Source organism: Arvicanthis niloticus, chromosome 13, assembly GCF_011762505.2.
Source record: "Arvicanthis niloticus isolate mArvNil1 chromosome 13, mArvNil1.pat.X, whole genome shotgun sequence".
In the NCBI taxonomy this organism is placed as follows: Eukaryota; Metazoa; Chordata; class Mammalia; order Rodentia; family Muridae; genus Arvicanthis; species Arvicanthis niloticus.
Genome location: NC_047670.1, coordinates 44,168,331 through 44,178,103, shown reverse-complemented (window position 1 = coordinate 44,178,103; position 9,773 = coordinate 44,168,331). Strand labels below are relative to the sequence as shown.

At 43.4% G+C, this 9,773-nt stretch overlaps 1 long non-coding RNA gene across 2 annotated transcripts in view; it reads right to left on the bottom strand.

Annotated features, from left to right (window-relative positions):
• Positions 1–2,228: 2,228 nt before the first annotated feature.
• Positions 2,229–9,773, bottom strand: part of LOC143434096 (uncharacterized) — a 68,212-nt gene continuing 60,667 nt past the window's right edge. For both annotated transcript variants that reach the window (XR_013103321.1, XR_013103320.1), the window contains 2 exons: positions 3,359–3,466; positions 2,229–2,348 (listed from right to left, as the gene is read on the bottom strand). This is a non-coding gene — a long non-coding RNA (uncharacterized LOC143434096). The remainder of the gene's footprint in view (positions 2,349–3,358; positions 3,467–9,773) is intronic.

Sequence of the window (9,773 nt, the reverse complement as noted above, 5' to 3'; positions counted from 1 at the left end):
GTCAAAGGTAGTTGGTATATCTAGGTTGGGTATTGGGTCACACTTCTGATTGTATGGACATCTTGTTATTGATCATTATTAAATATATAAAGCCTTTAGATAATCAAAGTATTAGAGCCTCATTTTTCTACTGGGCCCGCGTGGTTGGCGGGATGGTCTGGGCAATGCCCAGCCTTGCTTAGACAGTGTGGAAGATTGGCAGAGCCACCTTCTATGCTGGCATCTCATGGGTGGCAGGGCTGGTGTTTTTGGCAGGCCATTTCTAGCTGTGGCGCCCACAAGGCCTCCGGCCACTGAACATGGCGGCTGAGCTAAACAGAGATGCCCACCGTCTAGACAGTCAGATTAACTGGCAGCTGCTTTTGAAATAATTACTACAACACTACCAGATTACATATTGAATCCCCTCAAAAGAGCAAGTTTTTAAAGGTTTAGTCACTTGCCAATGGCACTCCTGATAGGCCCCTTTGAGAATTAGACCTAATGAGAAGTTATGTTATGAAGAGATTGATTCCCAAAGAGTGATCGGCCCTCTTCCTCTCTCCTTTTGCTTTCTGGCTGCCATGAAGTGAGCAATGTCCTCCACCACGTGCTTCTTCTACCATGCACCCAGAGGCAACAGCGTCAACTGCCAATGGAAAAAAAACCTCCCAAACTAGGAAACAGAATAAGTTTCCTCTTTTAAACTATATTATTTCAGGTATTCTGTTAGAATATCCACAACCTGTATATGAGGCCTATTGCCCCACTCGCTAAGCAAATGTTCTTTCACTGTGAGATGCTGGGCCCAAAGTAAGGTAGAACTACAATACAGAAGAGACAGAGGGAACCAGAGTTCCTGAACAAACACCATAAAAAGATACCTGCTTTCTAAGAACATCTGCAAAAGAGCCAAGGGAGAAAAACTTTTACCATGTTCAGCCATGGAGACCAGGGAGTTAACTTGCTACAATTTATCTCTCCTGACGGATAAGCATGTTTGGAAAATACACAACAGCAAGAGAACTCTAATCCTAGAGGATAAAGATGGCCAGGAGAGAGAGTCCATATCTTTTCGTGCTGAAGTGTTTCAACATTGCAGCACTCACCAGCCATAGTCAGAGATGTTCCAGTCAAGCAGGGGCTATTATTGGATTTGTTTTCTCTGGGTCCCCAAGTGAGTCAGCCTGCTAGCCTGATCTTCACAGCACAATGACTTCCTCACATCTCTACTGTCCCCAAAGCTTCCAGATTACCCTGGATTATTTCCCAAGGGTCTCTTGGACTTTCCCAAAGTGACCTTTCTCAGCCCATTAGGCTTTCCACATCCCTGTGATCTCCTAAAGGACATGGCAATCTGTGGTTCCCTCTGGTGTCCGGGTAGAAACAGAGAATCAGGCAAGGTTTAGCTCTCTGCTAAAAGATCAAGCACATAGCCCAGGTCTGTGCCCTCAAGTGCTGCTCAGCTGGGTAACAGCCTACTTATTCCACTTCCCATGGTCCTTCCAACTGTCCTGCCCCTCTATCTAGGCTAAGTAGAAAGCACATTAGCCATGGATTCTATTCATTTTCCTCTTCTTGGCTCCTTAATCCAGATATTACCATGTGGCTTTAACTGACAGGCTATGCCTTTTTGTGACAGCTCTGTGACATGGCTGAGACTTGGAAAGTCCATGTACACTGAGTCTTGTTCTGTACTGATCACAAGAAACCATCTGTATATGTGAACAAACCAAGGGTTAGAAAAAATCTCTCCTGCCACAAAGAAGTCTTGACTATCACTGTCACAATGAAAGTCCTGGTCAAGTGAGTGATGACATTCTAGGCCATTCCCATTCCAGCCATGCTGGATCAGAACAGAATACCATACAATTAACCCTTAGACTCACAAAAATAATGTTTCTTGTCTTATTCAACCATATTTTGGCAATGTTTGTTACACCTGCAAAATGACAGGTACACACATATACAGCCATTACCCATGTGAAACCTGAGAATTGGGGAACCTAAAATTGTCTTCAGTAAAAATCTATCCAAAATTTTCCCCAATTTTCTCACCTCTATAATGACAGTGCTCCCACCTGTGAGACTGGAAGGATGTGAATGAAAAAAGGACTGTTTCTTCCTCCTCTTCTTCTTCCTCTTCTTCCTCCCCATCCTCCTCTTCCTCCTTCGCTTCTCTTTGTCCTCTTCCTCCTCCTCCTCCTCCTCCACCTCCTCGTCCTCATCCTCCTCCTCCTCCTCCTCCTCTTCCTCCTCTTCCTCTTCTTCCTCCTCCTTCTCCTCCTTCTTCTTCTTCACCATACATGGAGTCCTTCAGGATAAAAGTTGGACTGAGGTATGTAAAGTACTCATGTGTCACCATCACCCTAGTAAGAACAAGAAATCGCAGGTCATGTAGGCTTCTGCCTGCTCTACACACATGTACAGTCATGCATGCATGCACACATTCGAACACACACACAGACACACACAATATATCCACCATGAATCTCAGTGAAATTATACACTAACACTAGGCTGGAAGATGAACGCTTGACTTTAGCCCTGGTTCTGCCCCACTGGTGGGAATCCTTCTCTTTTGCTGGGTCTAGACTGAACAACTGGAAGTTTGTCCTGTCTGTGTAATCCACAGTTCTAAGGGCTTCAGTTTGGGCTTTCCATTTGCATTAACAAGTCTTCATTCAACATTACTCCTTTAGTTGGCTATTTGCTATACAAAACACTCTCTGATAAGAACATATAAAGATTCTAAGACTCACTAGAAGACAGTAACAGTGGGAGGAAGTCAGTGACTTGTTCTCCTGCAGAAGAGACATCTGAGACTTAGAGAAGATCAAACTTTTCACAACCCATCCTCAGCTCACCCCTCTATTCTCCTCACACTAGCTATACCCACACCCAGCCCATTCCCACTCCAAAGCTCCATAGACTTTTCAGCAATAATTTACTCTGATTCTCTGGCACTTCTGTTTTCTAAAGTGAGATGCTGCCTAATGAAATCAGCTAGACCTTGGCTTGGAAAGCCAGGGGCGTCAAGATCGAGATCTACCCTGAAATCCCTCTGTGACCTTGACTTTCTCTGAAACCATTTAATTATCCCCAGGAGCATCAAGCCTGACTCTGAAACCTCAACAGGGTGCAGCGGAGATCAGATATGTTTTCAGATATAAAAATGCTTTAAAGAAGGAAACCATCCAACCAATATGATTCGGTGCTTATCCTGTGTGCATCAAACCTCCATCAGAGCAGAATTCTAAAGCCATCTGAACTCACTAAGCCTTTAGAACTGTGGACAGGAAGAACAAGGTATGTAATTTTTTGTTGTTGCTTTAGAAGCTCAAAGAAGGACTAGGAAATCGTGACTTCCAACACTCACAGCTTTGAATTTCTGTGGACAGCTGGGCCTACAGATGACGTCATCTGGCATGAGTGAGAAAGCCTCTGTTCAGCAGAAAGGGATTTGCAGGAAGGAACTGTCTGTCACCTGTGTGAGAGCAAGGGATGATTAAACACTCTGCACTTGATTATCCACCTATAAAATGAGGCTCCATTCCTCAACTGTCTGTGGGAGAAAGGACAGGAAGCCACAGGAGACCATGTCCACCACAGGCTTTATGTGTAATCTCACTGTGGAAAATACCATAAGGTAAAAATCCAAGATATATCTAAAGATTTCAAGGCACACTTTCCTATCTCTGTTCATTGTATAGAAGAAGCACAGCCTGACACTCAAGAGTGAGAGGATGCAATCAATTGACTCTGTGGTGCATCTGGATCCTAGAATATGGTGGTGGTATGAAAAGGATGTTTGCCAGGACTTTTAACAGCCTGGGGAATTGGTAAATGCTGACTGTGATGTGAAGGCACATGAGCACCTGAAAATAATGGTCACCCCTCAGATGTCACATGAATGGCAGAGAGGAAGACAAAGCATGAGGCTGGCAGAGCAAATGAGGAAGGAGATCTCCTGTCAATCATCTCTCACAATCTTTGAATCTTAAAATGCAAAGGGGCTATTTGTGCCCGCATAGTAAACAGGATGAGCTCTACAATAAGACATCACATCGTGTTGTGAGGTCTTTCCAACTCCAATGGGAAAAGAAATTGAGTCACTCACTGGAAATTCTCAGATTACTTTCAGCTGAAGGGTTGAAATCAGAGTTGCCTTCCTGGCACCTTGCTTGGGCAGCTCCTATAGTTGGGGTGGTAGTGACCCTAAAAAGACAGACATGAAGGAGAGAATAGAGGGGCACACCTTCATAGAAGCAGGAGGAAGGGAAATAAGATAGGAAGTTTCTGAGGTGGGGAGAAATGGAGAAATGGAATAACATCTGAAATGCAAATAAAATATCCAATAAAAAAGATGAAGAAGAAGAGGAGGAGACTATAAAAGCAGAGAAAGCTCTAATGGGTATATTGCCATTCCAAATGATCCCACTCCACTCCAGGGAAGTAATGTGAGCCCTCCATAAATAGGTCTTCAGGATAATAACATGGGTTGACAGCATCTGTGGCATTAGAGAAAACTAAACAAAAGATCCTTGCAAACTAAATAAAACATAAAATAAAGTTTAATAAGAGAAAAAATGCAGTTACAGGATGCTGTGCAGATAAAGTGTCTACATATGATCATGGTGTAGGTGTTATCCTGGCACCTCTGATGAGCAGGTGCTATAAGATCCCATAAAGGTCAAAGCAGGTGGAGCTCAAAGCCACTATGTAACTGTGACATTGAAATGCAGTTTGCAAACTTAGTGTCATTTTGGCTAGGCCAGTAGGGATACTCCAGCAAAGCCTCTGACTAAATGAGTCCCATTCTTGGCAGCATCTAGTAGAAAAGAGCATGGATCAATTGATGCCCTCATGATCTGGATACAGATAAAGGAAGACTGATACAAGGTTGGTTCATAAAGCACAGCAGCATAAGAGCTGGACCTGTGAGTTAAGGGAAGCAGCTATGTAAATTTTAGCCAACCCTAGAGGATCAGGAGAAGGGAATGGGGAAGAAGGATGCTGTGCAGATAAAAAGCAAATAAAACTGCTGGAGTCCTCTGCATTTATCAGCATCTCTGGATGTTGGGTTAAGGCCACCGACTAGCAAAACATAATGGGAGCAGAGATGTGAGTCTGGTTCTAGGACCAGAGATAACAAGGTAAGTATTTCACCCATCATTCTACTTCCCTGCTCAGCAAGTTTTTAAAAATAGGTTGTTAGGAAGGAAGCATACCATGGAACTAGCTCAAGCTGTTGTTACTAGTGAGAAGGAAGTCTTCCTCCCAGATCCACCCACTTCCACCCAGGACCCAATTTGGCCTCAAACCAGAGCACTAACCACCACCTCTATTCTAACAGCTGACCTCAACAGGCTTCTCAACACCCTGTTCAAGCAAAGATCAAGCCACTCCATTACTGAAACTGAATCTGACCAGGCTGAAGCTCTGGTTCCCTGGCCACTCCTAGACTGAAGTGGAACTATGCTGTATGTTGTAAGACCTTATTTCTTGCTCTGCCCCTACATCAGATAGGACAGAAGAGTCAATTTTCCAGGAACAAATGAACTAATGTGGCAGGAAACAAGAAGCCCCCAGGAGTATTTTGCCCCTTGTTACCCATAAGATGGTCCCATGGTGGTACACTAAGAACACTCGACAAGTGACCAGGTGTGTTCCCTTGTGATGCAGCAGTCTCTCAAGGATGCACCTACTGCTTCTGGTTCTCTGTCTTTCTCCCTTGCCTCTCTCACTGACATTTGCACTGCCCAAGGGTGACCCACACAACAAAGCCCTAAGCTAGCTTGCCCATGCTCTTTTGTGTCTACACAAAGCACGGCAGTTAAGGAAAGAGGACAGAAACGAAGCAATTTAGCAGAATCTCTGAACATCCCAGAAACAGAAGCAAGAATCCAAGCTAAGAACATGGCTGACATCACTTTACAGAGTTAATTTGCCCAACGCTATGATTTCACATCTCCCTCCTTCCCATGATGATTAGCCAGAATCCCTGTAATGTGGGAATACTCTATGGAACCACATTCCAAGGTAGCAGGAAATATAGAGATGGATGCTGAAGGGATTGTATGTAAACCAATGGTTAACAGAATAGAGTAAGTGAGAAGTCTGAGTATTAGGTACTCCATGGCAGTATCATAATCAGGGCAAAGACCGAGCATTGAGCCTGTTGATATGCAATGCACATCAACAATAACGAGGAGAACTATACAGGCAGAAGTGCTGGGCTGCTCTCTATCACCTCAGTTCAAGAAATGAAATTGTGATGGTTTGAATAAGAATGGCCCCATAGGTTCACATACTTGACTGCCTAGTCACCAGGGAGTGGAACTGTTTGAAAGGATTACAAGGATTGGGAGATGTGACCTTGTTGGAGTAGGGATGGCTTTGTCAAAGCCACTGGGAGTGGGCTTTGAGGTTTCAAAAGTCCATACATGCCAGGCCCCATATCTTGCCCTCTCTGTGTGAATCTGTGTGTATGTGTTTGCCTGCCTGCATGTCTGTCTGTCTGTCTGTCTTTTAGTCTCTGTTTCTCTGTCTTTATCTCTTTTTCTACCTGTGAATCTCAGTTGTTGTTCCAGCACCATGCTCCCCACCATGATTATGATGCACTAAGCCTCTGAAAATGTAAGCAAGCTCCCAATTAATGGTTTTATGTTATAAGAGTTGTCTTGGCTATGGTATCCTCTTCACAGCAACAGAACAGTGACTAAGACACTCAGTCACACTGCTGTTTTAAAATCAAATTGAGCACATCTCACCTCATCAAGTAAGCGTCATGCTGAGCCTATTCTGAAATAAAGAATGGAGGAGACTCTATAGTGATATAAACACTCAGTGTTTGTTGAGTACTCACTACATGTCAGATCTTGTCCCCAACTCTAATGCATTTAACCTTCACAATGTTTTGGGTAAGCATGTTACCATCTACATGTGATTGTGAAGAAACTGTCTAAGGTCAAGAAAGTGGTAGGGAAAAATTTCAACTCTTACTGAACTTCTAAGGCCATGATCCTGAGACACTAGAGTATGTGTGATATGAAACATGGGACATGATCTCTTGTTCTCTAACTACCATGATGGCAGCTAAAAGTCCTCCCTGTCAAATACTATGTAGCCCATTAGAAGGCTGGGTTTTACAGAACCACACATTCCTTCTGCATGCTGAGAAATTTTCCATAGAAATGTCAGCTGTCGCCTGCAATGTGATAGATGGAGGATTGGCCAGCCCATTCCTGCCATTTCTCATCTCAAGGACTCTTTGCTTTGGTATTACCCCAATCCTTTCCTTCTAGGGACTCAAGAACTCCAATTCTCCTTTCCCAAGTCCTTGCCCCTATAAAGTGTGAGCCTCTGCTCCCCAGCCCTGCCTGAAAAGGTCTGGGCTTTCATCCTATCCTCGGGCCTAGGGAGGTCATTTATCAAAGATGTCCAGCCCCTTCTGTCCCCTTAGGTAAGGGAAAATGTTCTCTTGTTCAAAACAGATCCAGGGTCTCAGCAAGGCATTTTCACACTGGAACACCCTGGGAGGGCTGTTCGGAGTCATCAGACATTTGAATATTTATTAAGCTGTTTCTGGAAGTCTGAAACAAAGTGACTTGGATGGGGGAAGCTGCTTTTTAAATTCATAGCAAGGTGACTTTAAGACTAGAGTTAGGCTAGAAAGACCTTACTCCCTAGCAAAGGTGGGAAGCCACAACAGTTCGAATCCCCCACAACACCCAGCAACTGAGTTAACCTTCCCTGAGCACATGCTATTGCTCAGGTATGCTTCTAAAGATTAATAGTAATGATGTCACTTCATCTTCAAAGCAATCCTACAAAGGAGGCAGCATTAGAATGCCTGTTCTGCAAGCAAGGAAACCAAGACAATTATTTGTCCAAAGCCTCAAGAGATAATAAGTGGAAAAGCTAGGATTCTAACTCCTGTCCTCTGAAGAAGACACTCTAGGACTCAGCCTTGTGCAAGGAGTAATCGTATGACCACAGGACACACAAATGTTGCCTGAAGCTGCAGTCCTACAGGCCTGCATTTGTAGAAATGTTGCTGGGATCAATATCACCAATGTACATGCATGTACTTGCTTAACATAACAGAATTTCAGATGCCCCCACCCTATATTAAGACTAATGTTAATTGCTTTGCCTCATGGAAAAATTAAAGGGTACATTTTATATAAAGTGCCAAGACCATTAACAACAATTTGAATTTGGAGCCAGAAAGATGGTTCACTGGTTAAGAACACTTACTGCATTGAAGAGAATGTCGGTTCACCCACACCAAGTGACTCACAATCATCTGTAACTCCAGCTCCCGAGAGATTTGACATTTCTGATTTCTGCAGGCTCCTGCATGCACCTGGTACACAGACAGACATACAGCCAGGCACACATACATGCGCATAAAATGAAATAAATAAATATTTTAAAATGTGGGTTTTTCCCTTCACACTACCAACTTTCCAAGCACTTAAATTCCTTACTGCTGAATTTCTAAGAAACCTGCCTTTTCAGTTAAATTCATGGAGTGAGGTTTTTAAAGAGAGACTTGAGCTGAGTTTTATTATCCAATGCAGATAACTTTTTTGATGTGTATCAATCATTTTCATTTGTAAGGTGGGCGGATTTTATATATCTATATCTAGCTGTTGGGAGAGAAATCTTTAAAGTCTCAAGATGGGGTTTTAAAAACATCTTTATAGATGAGAAAAAGCAAAAGTTTCACCTTCAAGGAAAATAAAAGAGAACATGAAGTCTATACTTGAACACACATAATATCAAAAAAAAAAAAAAAAAAAAAGACTGAGTGTGAGATCGCAAAGGTATGACCTTGGCAGCAATTGCCTGGACAGAATAAAAATGATTATTTTGGTCTGCCATGGTGGAGGAGGCAGCCCAGTGCGTGACACACTTCCATGGTTTGTCCCCATGCACAGCGCTGCCGTGGGGCTTGAGACTTTATGATTACAGATGTCTCATTCATTCTTTCATTTATTCCTTCCTTGTCCCATCTACTCTCTTTCCCCATGCATTCATCTAAAAATCTCCTCTGGAATCATTACCATGTGGCAGGTACCATGGACAGTTCCATTACAGATCCCTGCTTTATGGAGAGGCAAGCATGTACAGTAATAGAAAGTGTTATCTGTAAACCACTCCGGGGGCAGTAAGAGCAGAGGAAAATAACTCAAAAATAAATAGATGAACAATATAATTGTTGCCCATTGAGAATCAATGAGCAAACGTGGAGCTGACAGGACTTGGATTTGCCTTGTGGGTCTGTGGAAGGACTATCTGTGGTCTGCAGCACAACTTAGGAGCAGACCGGGAGAGGAAGATATAATGGGCATTCTTGTTCCCTAGTGAAGGGTGAACTGTGCTGCACAAATAATCTAGGTCATTCTAATTGCCCATTCATGTATTTCCCTCCAAAGTCTTTAGTTTTTCTGATTATTTTCCAGGTCAAGCCTGTGAAGGTGGTGGAGAGCACAGGCATGGTCAAGGTGCAGAAGGGGAAAGACCTTAATCACGGCTGTGATCTGGGTGGTTTTATATCTCCCAAACTTGCATGTTGAGACCTAATTGCCAATGCCATAGGAGCAGAAGGTGAGGCTTTGAGGAGGTGATTCATCCGCGGGAGCACAGCCCTTTTAAACATGATGAGTGACCTTAAAGGAGCAGTGTAGAGAGCTGTTCTTTCCTTCCACCAGGTACTAATGCAGCAAGAGGGACTGTTGACAATCCACAGGGTTAAGGTGAGCCCCTCTAGACATGGAACTTGC